The 17332-nt window shown below is 44.0% G+C and overlaps 1 protein-coding gene across 1 annotated transcript in view; it reads left to right on the top strand.

Moving 5' to 3' along the window:
* The first annotated feature begins 13238 nt into the window (after positions 1-13238).
* The window catches only part of cnga2a (cyclic nucleotide gated channel subunit alpha 2a), a 150150-nt gene continuing 146056 nt past the window's right edge, over positions 13239-17332 (top strand). Inside the window, exon 1 of the mRNA XM_068213244.2 lies at positions 13239-13431. The gene's annotated coding sequence lies outside the window, so the exon portion shown is untranslated. The remainder of the gene's footprint in view (positions 13432-17332) is intronic.

Genomic DNA, 17332 nt, shown 5'->3' on the forward strand with positions numbered 1-17332 from the left:
GGACATTCGGCGGATCCGCCTCTGTACACAGCCGTCTGGGTGCTGGTGTGGGCGTTCCCCGCAGTCTGGGCCTGGGAACAGGAGGAGAGAGAGAGAGAGGGGGAAAAGAGAGAGAGAGAGAGTAGAGGTTCTTTCGCCGACCCTGGACCTCGCCACCAGGCGATCCTCCGCCAGCTGGATGGCTGTTTCCAGATCGTTTGGCCGGTGGCACTGGACCCACTCCGATGTTTGGGAGGGGAGGCGGGTGATTAATTGTTCCAGTACCACGGCATCCACCAGCTGGGATGTGGTTTGGCCATCCTGCATCAGCCATCTACGGCAGGTGTCACGGAGCTGGGCGAACACGAAGGGCCCGCTGGATAATGGCTCGCTTCAGGTGAGCATACTTCAGGAGATTCTGGGCAGGTAGCTGCTGTGAGGCGATCTGGGCTTCGCTCGAGAGCAGCAGGATGACTCATACCGGCCATTCTGCCCGTGACCAGCCATCAGCACTTTGCCATCTTCTCAAACAGATCGAGGAACACTTCCGGGTCATCCTCCACCGCCATTTTCTGGAAAGTGATGGGAGGGTGGGTGGCAGATGTCGGAGCGGGCCGGATCTCCTGGGACAGCAGTCTCCAGATTAGCATGCGGTCCTCCCACTGGGCCTCCACGAGGACTTGGAACCGTTGATTCAGATTTTCTCTCAGCTCCACCAGCGCACAATGTTGTTGTTGGTGGAGGACCGTGAGCGCCTGGATGACGCGCGCTTCTTCTTCCCAGGTTTCAGCACCACTGGAGTAAAGTTCGTTGTTGTTGAGGGAAGAAGAAGACAGGGACGGAGATTTAGGTAAGCAAAGTGTTTATTAATTTTAAATGCCACCACACATGTAGCAGGGTTTGTGAGTCTGTGTGCTCTATCCTTTCCCGACTGCTCCTCCCGTTCTCTTTAAGAAGGGAGTCTCTCCAGCCCAATCACTAGAAAGACAGGTGTTATTTATCATTTTTGATTGACCTGCTGATTAGCCGCTGGGCTCCTAGCATGCTCTTCCCCCTTATTGGGTGTTCGATCACGCTCATAGATATATACATTAGATGTCGCATGGCCTATTGTTGTCTATTGGGCGGAATGCATCAATAGCGCCACCATCTTGGTACAGGGTAGAGCTCCTTTGAAATGAATGCGGGACCAAAGTACAGTGGAGGACTGTGGCCATCCAAAGCCAGAGATATACACATATACACATATATCTATAATCGGGAGTTTTCCTGGATGTTAGTATGTAATTTTTTTTTCTAATTACGAAAATTATAATTTTACATCACTTTTCTACATTGATGGATGAGTGACCCCACAGGCATTCCTAACAAAAAGCTTGTGTTTGTGTGTAAAGAAATGTACTATTTACCCTCCCTGTTAAATTTGATCTAATCATGTCCTGAAACACAGCTCCTCTCCTGCTTTCACTTCACATACTGACGGAGGGAGCAATTAGTTTGTGAATGAATCCCCGAACGACTTTTTCAATAGCCAACAATAATACAAGTTTCTGGCAGCGCAGCATCTGGTTGTCATATTTCTTTTGCATTGTTTGCTCATTTTATTCAACAAAACTAGCGTAAGCCGAGTGCGAGTTGGAGCTGCTTTGCCTTATGGTGAATGCAGTAAGTGACTGTATTATCATCAATAACGTTACCTGTTTAGCAAAAAAGTTCAGAACATACGAAAACAGAAAACTTAATATTTCCTATGAAATGTTCTGCCTTTGTGCTTTGTTTTCTTTGTTTGCTCGTTACTACACCCGTAGACAGCGCTAAAGTCCAGCATCTTCACGTAATAACCCTGTCTTGACTAGTGCTGTTGAATGACATTTGTCCCGGGAGCACTGTACCAATGTGGCGGCGCTATTGACACATGCTCAGGGTCCCTATGCGATATCTAGTGTATATATGTATGGATCACGCTTACCTCTCCACAGCTTCCATTTTGCAGCTTTTTATTTGCGCTCAAGGGAACACAGAAGGGCTTATTGTGCGGTTCTGGCGCCATCTTGTGGATAGACAACGTCAACCTTCTTTGGCCGCCGACGAGCTCTCAGAAATTTTAAATATTTTAAAATAGGCACTATTCTTACAAATAAACTGCATCGTTGCAATCTAAACAACTACATTCTCGATTAAAAAGCCTCAAAAGTACATTTTGTTGTCAAACAACTGTAATATTTGTCAAACTGTAGCCTAATTGTTGCTTGTGGGCGGAGTAATACACAGAGGTGAAGAGGCCTTTGTGTGATGTTACTGGCAAATTATCGCACGGCTATCAGTCAATCAGATTCAAGAACCAGACAGAATCGTATATATATATATATATATATATATATATATATATATATATATATATATATATATATATATATATATATATATATATATATACATATATAAAATGAGACAGAGCGAGCAAGAGGCATTTAATGTTCAGTTGTGTTTATTGAAATTTTTGACAGCAATACATTAAAAGCAGTCGGACGAACTAATGTCTAGTATTTATTTTCATGTTCTTGTATGTGTGGTGCTGTTGTGTCATTGTCTTCAAATGATTGCATCGGTGTTGCTACTACCTGTCTGTTGACAGGTTCAGTATCTGCTGAACATTTACTGGCTGGTAACCATGCTGTCTGTGATGTTGGCTCCTTATAGTCATTCAACAGCATTTCTTAGGTTTTCACTTTATTTTGATGGGCCTATTGTGACAACAGATGAGCAGATAAATGTAACTTAAAATAAAATAACTGTCAACTGAAAGTTAGGTTAAATGCAACAAATAGTTAACTGAACACTTGCAAATCCATGTATGAAAATTGTACCTAACCCTAACTTTATATTTGATTAAAGTTCATTTTAAATTATGTTGCGTTGCTACTTATAGGCATCTGATTGTTTACTGAAAGTCTATTCATAAAGTGGTTAACTACATTTATTTATTTATTTATTGCAAATCTACTGATACACTGTTAAACATCTAGAACAGTAATGTTGAGATTTTGTTGCATATCTACTCTTCTACTTTTATAAACATCTATGGAATGTGTTACATATTTACTGATACACCGTTGAACATCTAGAACCTTAAAGTTGAGATTTTGTTGCATATTTACTGATACTCTGTTGAACATCTGTTGAAAATTTGTTATATTAACTAATACACTGTTGAACATCTAGAACCTATACAACTCACTGAAATTTTAAGAAATATTTACATGTTGTAGACATTGTAATGATTGCCTAAGAACATTTAAAATACAATCTACAAATACTACCCAGGTGAGAGTAAACAGATAAAAACTTGAAAAGTAACTTATGGTCAACAGGCTATCTAAGGGGGGACTATCAAAATAAAGTGTCACCGAGTTGTATTTTGCGGAAGGAAAGTTTATCACAGGACTTTACTCCCTATAATTCCATTCGATACCCTTACGAACTGAAAGTTTTGAACTGGATGACGAACTTGCTTGAAGCATCAATGTGAGACGAATCACATCAAACAGCTGTGAGTGTCGTGGGCTCAACCAGTCTGCGACCATCGCTGGATAGCGAGTTAAGCGTTGGATGGTATCAGATTACACCTGCCTGAGCCTCGTTCACTCATCGGATAATTAAGGTACCTTTTTTGTTTTTGCTCAGCTGAGCGAAGGGGCCATTTTTTTTTGTTTCTGGGCCACAACGATCTTAAGCTTCACATCAGGCTTGCAATGGGGTGGAATTGTTGTGTGTGTTTATGAGAGTGTGTGTGGATCCACATAGTCTTAAAGTGACTGGTCAAAAGGTTTTTCTTTCATTTTCTCTGTTATAACAGTATTTCATTCATTTGTATTGTTGAAGTCAAGTTCACATGAGTGTTATAATCTATTGTTTGTTCCATGAGTTCGATTTAAAGCAGCATATTTACTATTTGACACATAGAGACACATAGAGCTTTAGGAAGAGATTTTGGTTTATAATTGCATAAGGGCACAAGCAGATACGAATTACTGTGTTTTAGTTTAACAATAAGAGAAACGCATTGGTTTATTGTCATATTTTGGGTATTTTTGTATTTCTTAATTGATTTTTGTCTTTCTGTGCTGCATCTGAGCATAGAATATAAACATTGGATGTAAATAATACACTTTAATTTTATATTTCTACATTACTAATTGAAGTTGTTTTTTATTTATTTGATTTCATTTGAATACACTTTTATAGTTTTATAGCACTGGTTTTTGGGTCCTTATTTTGTCTCTTCTGTTGGTAGTGAGTGAGTTGTGAGTGTATTACATAACTAAAATTAGTCTAAATTAAAAGTTTACGGTTAGTTTGACAATCATTGGATATACAAAAAGTAATCTTATGAACTTCTTTTTATCTGGAGTCCAGAGGTAAAAGGAAAAGGGGTTACACAAGTAAACCAAGTCCCGTCCCAGGTGACAAAAATGTAAAATGTTTCGCACGAGCAGAGTCAAGAACCAGTGAGTGAGCGGAGAGAACGTTCGAGGTTACTAAAGTAACCCTTCGTTCCCCGAGGAGGGGAACGGAAGCACTATAAGTGGATTTGATTGTAAAATCCACGCATTGGGAGGTTCGGTTCAGAAGCTACTCGTCTGAAAGAGTATTGAACGGGCCAATTAAGAATGAATTGGCAGCGCAAGCCTGCGCAGGTGAGCGGCATAAGCAATCAACTGAGTATATAAGCTCACCTGGCACCAGCAGACGCTATCCTTTTTAAGCTGAAGAGACTTTTAACAGCTAAGGGACAGTCATTATGGCGACGGAGTATAGTGCTTCCGTTCCCCTCCTCGGGGAACGAAGGGCTACTTTAGTAACCTCGAACGTTCCCCTTCGGGGGGAACTTCAGCACTATAAGTGGATTTGATTGTAAAATCCACGCATTGGGAGCCCATTGAAAGCGCCATAATGACTGCACCTTACCAACACCCCCGATGAGGAGATAGTCAAGCAAGCGTGACGCACCCACATCATGGGGGGCGCGGTCCTCCAACGTGTCCCTGGCCCTAATTTATCCTACTTCAACAGAAGTTTTACGGATTTATATATATTTTTTGGGAAGTCGTGAGCATCTAGATAATTCTAGGAAAATATGACAGTACGTTGGGAAGCGTGCAATCCCGATAGGGAGGACGCTGCGGAGGCCATCCGTTACCCAAGGGGGGATAGATGGCAGAATTTACATATGGACTAGCCCTAAAAAGGGGGAGTACGCATAGCAAAAGAGTGGTTAGCGGGGAGGGAAGACACGGGTCTGCCCAGGGGGGGGACTTAACCGTGGCGGAATAAGCATATGGGATCGCCTAGTGGGGATCACGCATAGCAGGCACCTTTACCCAAAACGCGGGCTGACCAGTGGGCAGACCTACAACGTAGTGGGCCAGCAAGTGACTCCTCCACTGAGTCAGTGCTGGGGGCCACGGAGGAATCTGCAGGGCTCACCTGACGGGGAACTTTACTGACAGATAAAAAGGCGCACGTATCTCCGTGTTAGGGAAAATGGCGCAGCAAGCGTGTTTCAACACCCTACCGAATTGTTTCCTCAATCACCAAGGGTTACCTAATACCCTTGAGGAAACCGGCTCCACTCGCAGATTGTAAAACCTTGCAAATGTGTTGGGTGTCACCCAGCCCGCAGCTCTACAGATGTCTGTTAGAGGGGCGCCGCGTGCGCGCGCTCGAGAGGATGCGAAGCTCCGAGTGGAGTGCGCACGCGCTCTCGGGGGACGCGGCTCATCTCGGCTCTGATAGTGAAAGAAAGGCATCCACAATCTAGTGGGAACTTATTTCGGTACGGCACTTCCCTGCTGCCGACTGCTATAACAGACGAAGAGCTGCTCAGATGATCTAAACTCTGAGTGCGGTCCGGATAATACGCAAAACACGAACTGGACAATAAAGAAGGGCTGGGTCTGCCTCCTCCGAGGGCAGCGCTTGCAGGCTCACTACCTCGTATTAAAACGGAGTGGTAGGAACCTTGGGCACATATCGCGGGCGGGGTCTCAGGACGTGAAAGAAGCCAGCCCAATTACAGGCACGAGTCACTGACCGAAAAATGCCTCCGGGTCCCCGACCCTCTAATCGATATCAACGCGACCAGCAGAGCTGTCTTCAGGGACAGAAAGATACTGAGTCGAGGATCGAAGGGATCTGACGCGGCTTGTGTAGCGAGGGCGAGATCCTAAGAGGGCATGAGAGGGGGCGGGGTGGATTAATTCGCTTAACGCCCCTGAGGAACCGGATGATGAGGTTATGCGTTCCCACGGTGCCGCCAGCCACCGCGTTATGAGAGCGGAGATGGCAGCCATGTAACCTTGAGTGTGGAGGGCGACAGCCTGCTCTCCAACTTCTCTCGGCGTAAAGAAAGCACAACGCTGATCTGGCAAATTACGGGGGTCTTCTCAGCGAGAGACACACCATTCAGTGAATAGACTCCACGTCAGGGCATAGGCGCGCTCGGGGAGGGGGCTCTAGCCCGAGTGACGGTATTAGCCACCGCAATCGGAGGTTACCTAAGTCTTCCTCGCGTCTAAAAATCTCTTCAAAGATCGGCGAGGGTGCCAGGTGGTGCCCTGTCCCTGAGAGAGTAGGTGCTCTCTCGAAGGGACTGCCAGGGGAGGGCTATCGCGAGGGAGAGCTCTGACATCCAGGTCCGGTTGAGCCAGAGGGGCGCAACCAGCAACCTGTTCCTCGTCCTCCCTGACCTTGCACAGTAACTGCGCAAGCAGGCTCACTGGGGGAAACGCAGTGCATCCGTGCCGAGAGCACTCGGTCAGGGAAAGAACAACTGGCAATGAGCGATCTCGGGGGAAGCAACAGATCGATCTGGGCTTCCCCGAATCGCGCCCATATCAGCTGAACAGACTCGGGGTGGAGTCTCCATTCTCCAGGACGCAAGGCTGCCGTGAGAGCGCATCGGCTGCACGGTTGAGCTTGCCTGAATATGAATGGCGTGCAGCGATTTCAGCCGCGGATGACTCCAGAGGAGCAGACGGCGGGCGAGCTGAGACATGCGGCGAGAGCGCATACCCCCTATACGGCTGATATACGCCACCGCCGCCGTACTGTCCGTCCTGACCAGCACGTGTTGCCGCTCCAGCACCGGAAAAAAACGGTGGAGAGCGAGGAACACTGCCAACAGCTCCAGGCGATATGCCAATGCAACTGGGTACCTTTCCACAGGTCCGCAGCCGCATACCCGCAACGCACAGCCCCCCAGCCCGTGTTGGAAGCGTCTGCTGAAACGACAACAAGACTGGACGCCTGTTCTAGAGACACCCAGGCCTGTAGGAACGAGGGGTCGCTCCAAGGGCTGAGGGCGCGGCGACACAGCGCAGTAACAGAGACTCGGTGTGCGCGCGCGTGCCATGCGCGTCTGGGGACTCGATCGTGATCAGCCAGTGCTGAAGTGGTCTCATATAGAATAATCCGAGCGGCATGAAGCGGCTGCGGATGCCATATGCCCCAGGAGCCTCTGAAATAGTTTCAGTGGGACCACTGTTTTACTGTCGAGCTCTCTCAGACAGTACAGCATCAGCTGAGCGCGCTCTCCGGAGAGGCGCGCTGCCATGGTGACCGAGTCCAACTCCAGCCCGAAAGAAGAGATCCTCTGCACGGGGGCGAGTTTGCTCTTTTCTCAGTTGACCTGAAACCCCCACAGGTGGAAGTGCCAGAGCACTTTGTCTCTGTGCATAATCAACTGCTCCGAGAGAGGGCAAAAATTAGCCAGTCGTAAAGAAATCGAGTATGCAGATGCCAGCGAGCCGAAGGGGCGCTGAGGCACCCTCCGCGGGCTTGGTGAGGACCCGCGGAGACAGAGAGAGCCCGAAGGGGAGGGCTTTGTATTGCCAAGCTCGACCTTCAAATGCAAACCGCAGAACTGTCTGTGGCGAGGAAGAGTGGAGACATGGAAATACGCGTCCATCAGGTCTAATGCTGCAGACCAACCCAGAGGACGAACGCACCGGAGGATGCGCTTCTGCGTGAGCATTCTGAACGGCAGCTTGTGCAGGCAGCGGTTCAAAACGCACAGATCTAGGATTGGCCGTGACCCACCGCTCTTTTTGGGCACGATGAAGTGTGGGCTGTAAAACCCGCTCTCCATCTCGGCTGGAGGGAGCGGCTCGATTGCATCCTTCGCCAGGAGGACAGCAATCTCCTCTCGCAAGACAGGGGCGGACAGGGGGCTGACCCTGGTGAATACACACCCGTGACTTGGGGGGCCGTTTCGCGAACTGAATCGCATAGCCGAGTCTGATTGTGCGTATGAGCCACCGCGAAGAGCTGGCCCGCGCTAACCAGGCAGGCAGAGCTCTCGCTAATGGACTCATCGCTACAATCGCTGACGTACCAGCAGTGGGGCAGCGCGGAGTGGGTGTGCTGATCCGGGAAGCTCGCGGGTCCCACGGAAAAGCTGGAGGTGAGATATTTGCTCTCACTCCAAACCCGAGCTCCGGAGGGGAGGCTCGAGGGGTGGGAGAAAGGAGACCGTCCTCCCAGCGCTCGTGAGCCACTGGCGAAACGCACCGAATCTGCAAGCTAGAAAGCATAGCGTCCCAGACTGGCAGATTTCGGGCTGTCACATCTGGGGAAGTGAAAAGTGCCCTTTCATAATGTTTTCATGGCAGTAAAAAGTGCCGTTGGAAATGGGGCCCCGCCCTCCAGCGGGGAAAGAGCAAGTTCCCTCTTCTCCAGATGGCCTGTCCCAGGGGCGCTTCGCGGTCCGTTGCCGGACTTAGCGGCGTTCTGGGCAGGGGGGCTGCCTGCTTCCGAGGTGCCCGACGCGCTCGCTTCACCGGAGGCGTGTGCGGGGGCGGAGCAGCTCTCGTAGGCGGGCGCCTTCGGCGAGGAGCAGGTATGAATGGCACGGCGGGCGGAGCGGGCTACGGACCGCCGATAAGACATCACCCACCAACTGCTCTCTCACCGCCTTGAATTCCTGGGTGAATTCACAGACAGTGTCGCTGAACCTGGCTGGGGATATGGGGAAGTCAAGAAAGCGGACTTTGTCGACTTTGCGCATATCAGCCAGGGGTGGCGCTCCTGGACCACTAATGTGGACATCGTCCTCCCCAACGCACACGCAGCGGACTCAGTAGTCCGAAGAGCTAAGTCGGCGGCGGTGCGAAGCTCGTAAGCCTGGGTTGGACCCACCCTCGTGCAGCTCGGCCAGCGCCTGCGCTTGGTAGCGCTGGTAGGTGGCTATCGCATGCAAGACGGAAGCAGCCTGGCCCGCAGCTATGTAAGCTCTAGCTCCGAGGGAGGTAGATAACTTACAGGCTTTGGATGGGAGACGAGGCGGACCCCGCCAAGAAGAGGCGCCGCGCGGATTTACCGCCATCGCGCACTCAACCTGAGGAATCGCCACATACCCCCTGGCTGTTTCACCGTCAAGAGTGGTTAGGGTGGAGGAACACGCAGCACGAGCAGAAAAAAGTGCTTTACAAGACCGCGTGAGCCTACTGTGCACCTCCGGGAAGAAGGGAACGCCCCTCTAGTCGGTCTGGCCGCGGAGCTGGGGGATAAACCATCTCCAACCCACGGCCGAAGCAGCCCGGGAAAGCACGGCTAACATGTCCGTTTCAGGATCCGTAGTGACAGCGCTCACCAGCCCGAAGGGGGCGAGCGGGTCTGGATCATCATCGGACAATGAAAGCCCACCCTCCGATGCCGCGGTGGACATCTGGTCTCCGGTGTCATCGGGCGTAAGGGCTACCATCTGTTAGACGGATCGCTTCCCCCGGCCGAAGCTTGGATGGAGCGCTTAGAGGAGCGGGAGGTCCGCGGGCCCGTGGGCGACGGATTATCTCTCGCTGAAACCCTCAGATCTGCCCGAGTGCCCGCTGCAGAGCAGGGGACAACTGGGGTGGTTCGCCCTTTTGCAAAGGCTAACCGCGATCTTGCGCAACAGTCATGGCATCGCAATGACGACATGAACTGTCCGCGAGCAGCGCATTAACATGCTGGACCCCCAGACATGTAACGCAGTGCCCGCGCCCATCATCCGAGGACAGGAAACCACCGCATCCAGAAACGCACAGTCGGAGCGCCGTCCTGATAAGGACGTGCTGCACGACTGTGTTGCTCTTTCTGTGAAGTTTGCAACTTTATACGCACCGCTCTGGAGGACCGGACCCAAAGAACGCCAGGCAAGGGAGAAACCCAGCTCGACCGTCTGCCACTGCGTGTACACACTCTGGACCGGGAGAATGCTCTCGTTCGCTCAGAATCGCTGGTCACAGCAGGAGGAACCCTCATCGACTCGATCAGAAAGTCTCTGAAGCGAAAAGGATAGCGTCTGCTGGCGCCAGGTGAGCTTATATACTCAGTTGATTGCTTATGCCGCTCACCTGCGCAGGCTTGCGCTGCCAATTCATTCTTAATTGGCCCGTTCAATACTCTTTCAGACGAGTAGCTTCTGAACCGAACCTCCCAATGCGTGGATTTTACAATCAAATCCACTTATAGTGCTGAAGTTCCCCCCGAAGGGGAACTGATCGTGCACGCGTGCTGTAGGCATGACCTCGCTTGCGAGAGCGTACATCGTGCACACAGATGATGATGATGTGCGCGCCTGAGGCCCGCTTCCCCACGGTGGATCAGTTGAGCGTGCGCGTAAAGATCCCCTGTGCACGCGTGAGTTGTAGTTTTCACGTGTGTAGGCCTGTAATCTGCTCGCGATTAATTTCTCACACAACAGGAGGAAACCCACATGAACACAGGGAGAACATGCAAACTCCACACAGAAATGCCAACTGACCCAGCCAGGGCTCGAACCAGTGACCTTCTTGCTGTGAGGCAATTGTGCTACTCACTGCGCCACCGTGCTGCCCCAGGACAGAAAATAGGCAGTAATAATTTTCTATGAAAAATAATAAAATTATAAATAAACCTAAAAAAAAACTTTAAATTAAATATATGTCTTAGTTACAAATAGCCCTAGACTGGCTTGGGCTTGGAAACAAAGAAATAAACAAAAAACTGAGAAATAAAGACTTCTATAGTAATTCTAGAATCTTAAAAAGGTAGTCAAGAGTGTATTTTAAAGGCTTGTTTGTGTTAATGGGGTGCAAAGAAATGTGTGTTCATGCTTAATTTGTAAAAAATCACACTATTTTTCATATATTTTACTTTGATTACATACAGCTACTCAGCTAACATGAAAACGATTATCATATTTCCTAGTTCCTCTGAAGACCAACCCTCAAGAGGCTTTGATTGGTTTGCTAACGTAATGTCATGATTTACATATCAGCACCACATCACCAGGAAATTTCTCTTTTATATCATTACTGAGCCTTTGGCCACACCCCTTCACTGGATATTGCGTATGTGCTAAACTTAGTGGTATTATGACGTCATTAACTTGGATGTATTTTTTGTAGTCCCCAATCTTTGTTCGCCATAGGCTTCACTAAGCTAACTCTGTAAAAGCCAATGTTTCTCTTTGCATTGAACTTTGAGCATCGTAGATTCAGAGAGGTTGTTTATGTTCTCACAACTACATTAAACATCAACTAAAGTTCAAAATATGATACAGTACAGACCAACCGTTTAAAGAGAGAAATTGAGCAAAACAAAAGACAACTAAAAAATCAACAAATACAAGACTGAGACTGGTGGAAAAATGGAACAAAAACATTTACAAAGCTAGACAAAGATAAGAACACAAAATTAGGTAGTGGCTATGAACAATATAATAAATTGACAAGAGAACTTGAATAACGGCGAAGTAGTGGCGCAGTAGGTAGTGCTGTTGCCGCACAGCAAGAAGGTCGCTGGGTTGCTGGTTTGAACCTCGGCTCAGTTGCAGTTTCTGTGTGGAGTTTGCATGTTCTCCCTGCGTTTGCGTGGGTTTCCTCCAGGTGCTCTGGTTTCCCCCACAGTCCAAAGACATGCGGTACAGGTGAATTGGGTAGGCTAAATTGTCCGTAGTGTACGAGTGTGTGTATGTGTGTTTCCCAGAGATGGGTTGCGGCTGGAAGGGCATCCACTGCATATAAACATGCTGGATAAGTTGGCGGTTAATTCTGCTGTGGCAACCCCGGATTAATAAATGGACTAAGCTGACAAGAAAATCAATAAATGAACTTGTATAAGAGGCAAAATCGCTTGACAAAAAATACTAGGCTAGAATGCAAAGTGAGTGAGGAAAAGCTCACATGGAACAAACCAGCAATAAATGAGAACAAAGCATACGAGAGAGAGTTAAAAACAATCAGGATAACAAGGTAAACAAGAGGCTGTGGTACCCGAAAACAAGGAGGAAAGACGAGAGGAGCAAGTGGCCAACACAAATAAAGGCAAAGCCATTTAGAAAACTACAGGACAAACAAGAAAACATTAAACATTGACAGGACTTTAAGGTCAGGACCCTGATAACCCAAGTGTAAAAAGTGTAGCAGTATAGACTGTGCCGTGTGAACTCGGCATGAGATGTATTTTAACTCAGAGTGCAGTTGAGGATATTTCAATTAAAACTATTTAATCAGTATGTGTGATTCTAGTTGGGCAACCTTGTTTTATTAAATAGCTTAATATGAAATTATTATTATAAAATGAAACTTTATTTGAAATAGGTTCATAAAATGAAGTGACTTGTATGCTTTTTGGTTTGCTTTATACAACAATTTATCGACTTCAATTTCAGTCTTTAATGAAACTCCAGAAGAGCTTCTTTGTTAACAGCACCACACATACTATATATGATGTGTTGACAATAATCGACAAACAGGAAATGCTGTAGCCTACTTTGTTGTTAAAGTGGTTTTATGGTTTTAAAAATAGATTCAAATTATTTTAAATAAATTATAATATATAGACAAACATTAATTATCAATGCACTAATTTGAGAGGCACATTTTCCTTAATTAGGCCTACTAGTATGGCTGGCCAGTAGAAAGGCTGAGCATCAAAAACAAAGCTGCGCACTTCAAAAGCATCTGCTGAATAACCTCCAGCCTTTATCTGGCATCCACATTATCATAAAATCAAAGAAAGACCTTTGAGTCTCACAACTGCACTGGACATAAAGCACATTTTTAAAAGTAAAGAAAAAGGAGATGAAGCAAAATACATTGAGGCTGATGTTGAAGTGGTTGGAGAAATAAAGTGTGATATTAGTGGGCGATAGAGATTTGTGTGTTATCTGTAATGCTGTATGGTAATTGGTCTCTCATCCCCCTTTCTGCCTACAGACACTCATCTACCCTCTCAGTCCCATCTAAATCACTCTGGCACACCACGAAGGTTCTAATCAGATTTTTTTCTGGAATAAACAGTGGAAATCCATAAACCAAACGAGTGAAACAACAGCAGAGGAAGACTTTTCACTTTAAAATCATGTTATATGCAGTTATGAAGAAGTAATTTATTGCAACAGCCGAAACAGACCAAAACTACAAGCAGGTAAGTGAAGAAATAAAATGCATCTGCTTCTTATCCGATAATGTACTTTTATAGTATTTTAAGAAAAGTTACATGTGCATAATCTAAGTAGCATTATTTAATTACTTAATTTGTATTCCTATATATTTTAATGTATAACAGCTAAAAATATGCTTTACATTGTCAAGCAATGGCTTCACATGGTACCACAGAAATCTATATTCTAATTTCACATCTAAGACCTCTTAAATACATAAAAAGTCATACTAAGAAATGTGTTTTTGAACAGCAAATCAGCATAATACAATAATTAATGAAGTATCATGTGAAGCAATTAAGATTAATTATTAAATCTGCAGTTAATGTTTTGTGCAGTCTTTCATATGGTGATCTTATAATCACAGTGTTTTTAAAATGCTTCAGAACCTGAAGGACAGTTCATCAATTATCAAATCTGTTTTAAATATCATTTATAAAATCCACCAAATCAATTAGTAATAATGATAATAATAATAACAAATACAATAAAACATCGGCTTTCACTTTGTCTCTTAATTATCTCTTATACCTGTGAACTTGGATAAATAGATGTCTGTTTGTTATATAATTACAGTGTGTGTGTACATTGGCAGTATCTACATGTAGATCTGTTGTGTGTAGCAGGACATTGATACTATTATCGCATTGTAAAGTATTCATATAAGAATTGTGTGAGTGCATTTTGAAACAACAGTATATACTTGCAACTGTTTTTCCACTTCCACACACAGTTTTCAATACTTCAACTACCCATTTGGAACACACTGAAACTTTAAGGAAAACATGATTATTTATTAACAGTGTACTGAGGAGTTACCATGTACGTACTGTACACTGTTAATTCAGTGTATAGGATTGTAAAGAGGATTGTGTTTTTACATTTTATAATAAGTGGACAGTTCCTGTGGAGTTGCAGTGCAAGAACATTATTAATAAGTGCTGTACAGAGGATTACGTTTTAAATATCACATTTTGTGATGTTTGATAATTTTGCAAATTACAGAACTTAGGTAAGTACAGGTTTTCAGCTGTTATCAAAAATAGGGATTTTAATGGATGAATGGGCATTGTCTAAGTAGGGCTATGTGATTTGGTCTAAAATATGGCTTTTTTCATATTAGTTCATATCAATAATTATGATAATAAATGTCAAATTTCTTATATAAAAAATTATTATTAACGTTGCTATACAAAGAAAATAGTCAAATAATATGAGATCAGTACATAGAATGGGCATACCATTAGCCTCAGACACCATTGTTTCCTCTTTCTCAAGTAAATTCAACAAGTGAAAACCCGCGTGGAGCTGCGCATCGATGGATTTGCTCTTTAGTGTTTGAGCTCTCAGCAAGGAAAATCAAACCACACTGAACTGAAATAAACTTAACTAAACACAAAACTGAACTGACACTTTCAATTTACTATAAACTATGTCAAGCTGCTTTGAAACAATCTACAATGTCAAAGTGCTAAAGGAATAAAGATTAATTGAATTGAATTGACCTTGAAATGAGTATCCCTAGTTGGAAATAGAGAATAAAAAAAAATAATTAGCTAAAATCAATAATGCTATAGCTGCTATCAAAAAGTAGCTGCTGTTTATAGTAGATTTAAGTAAGATGCAAAAATGAAGTGTTATAAATGAAAATAACAGTTATATAAACAAACGGTAACACTTTATTTTGATGGTCCCCCTTTAGTCTGTTGACCATAAGTTACTTTTCAAGTTCTTATCTGTTTACTCTCATCTGGGTAGAATCTGTAGATTGTCTTTTAAATGTTTCTAGGCAATCATTACAATGTCTACAACATGTAAACATTTATTAAACTTTTGGTAAGTTAAGTGTTACCAATATAGATTCTAGATGGTCAACAATGTATCAGTAGATATGTAACAAATCTTCAACAAATGTTCAACAGAGTATTAGTAGATAAGCAACAAATTCTCAGCATTAAGGTTCTAGATGTTTAACAGTGTATCAGTAAATATGTAACAAATCTTCAACAGATGTTCAACAGAGTATCAGTAGATATGCAACAAATCCTTAACTTTTATTAAACTTTTGATAAGTTACGTGCTACCAAATTAGGTTGTAGTGTATTACAGTGTATTAGTAGATATGCAACAAATCTTCAACAAGTTTTCAGTACATTTACCATCAAGATTTTTTTTTGTTGTCAGTGTCTGCATGTAGTTAATAATCAGTTTATGAATAGACCTTCAGTAAACATTCAGATGCCTATAAGTAGCAACGCAACATAATTTAAAATGAACTTTAAACAAATATAAAGTTAGGGTTAGGTACAAATTTCATTCATGTATTTGCAAAAGTGTTCAACTAACTATTCGTTGCATTTAACCTAACTTTCAGTAGACAGTTAGTTTACTTTAAGTTACATTTATCTGCTCATCTGTTGTCATACTAGGCCCATCAAAATGAAGTGAAAACCTAAGAAATGCTGTTGAATGACTGTAAGGAGCCAACATCACAGACAGCATGGTACTATTACTATTCTGTAAATGTTCAGCAGATAGTCAGCAGACAGGTAGTAGCAACACTGGTGCAAGTATTTGAAGACAACAGCACCACACATGCAAAAACTTAAAAATAAATACCAGAGTCATTAGTTCGTTCAACTGCTTTTAATGTATTGCTGTCAAAAATTTCAGTAAACACAACTGAACATTAAATGGCTCTTGCTTGAATATATATACAATTCTGTCTGGTTCTCGAATCTGATTGGCTGATAGCCGTGATATATTTAAGTAATATCAGCACCAGTACAGCCTCTTTACCCTTTGTGTATTACTCCGCCCACATACAGCCAGCAGAAAGCAGACACTACAGATCTAAAGTTTAAAAGATGCTTGCTCAACTGTTTAACTGTCAGCTTATGATTTGAATCCAATGCAGAAGAAAGTAGTTCCTCATACAGAGAGAGAGAGTTGAAGTCTGAAGCTTAAAGTGACATTTAAAGGCTGAACTAGGTTAATTAGGGTTACTAGGCAGGTTAGGGTAATTAGGCAAGTAATTGTGTGATGATGGTTTGTTCTGTAGACTATCTAAAAAAATATATAGCTTAAAGGGGCTAATAATTTTGACCTTAAAATGGATTTCAAAAATTCAAAACTGCTTTTATTCTAGCCGAAATAAAACAAATAAGACTTTCTCCAGAAGAAAAAAATATTATTAGACATACTGTGAATATTTCCTGAATCCGTTAAAATATCATTTGGAAAACATAAAAAAAATAAATAAAAAATCAAGGGGGGGCTAATAATTCTGACCTTAACTGTATACACACACACTGGTAGAGCTGACTGATGTCATGTATAAGCCTTCCAAGAATACCTTGTTTGTGTTTCCTACCCAACCAATAAGTCCATTCTATATATATTAGATGGTTTTTCAGCGACTTTTCTGTCCGGTTTGCACACAGTCTCCATACTTCCCTTTTGTAGTTTGCCTATGCCTTTTCAATGTATTGTGTATGTACCCGTGATGATGGAATAACAAAACTAATGCTGTGGTTCACTGTGTGATGTAAGTATCCTCTCTGAAAAACTTGAGTATGCACACCATTCATCACTATGAATGATGCTGCCTTTCTTGAAATGTTTTGCTATGATTGGTATAATGGTCTTCTTGTCCCGTTTTTCCACCAGCAGCAAAACAGGTTTTCGGGAAGGCAAAATTTCAGCCATTCCAAATACCCAGCATTTTCTTTTCCACGGACCTCCAAAACGCCCTCTGCCATACTGAAAAAAAAGAAATTTAAGTTAAACCTTTTCAAAAACTCTGAATAGTCAAAAGCCATGCAGCCTTAAAATAAATCAAATATTGTGAGTCTATAAAAATACTTGTGGCAATTTAATTTATTA

The sequence above is a fragment of the Danio rerio genome, chromosome 14 (assembly GCF_049306965.1).
Source record: "Danio rerio strain Tuebingen ecotype United States chromosome 14, GRCz12tu, whole genome shotgun sequence".
In the NCBI taxonomy this organism is placed as follows: Eukaryota; Metazoa; Chordata; class Actinopteri; order Cypriniformes; family Danionidae; genus Danio; species Danio rerio.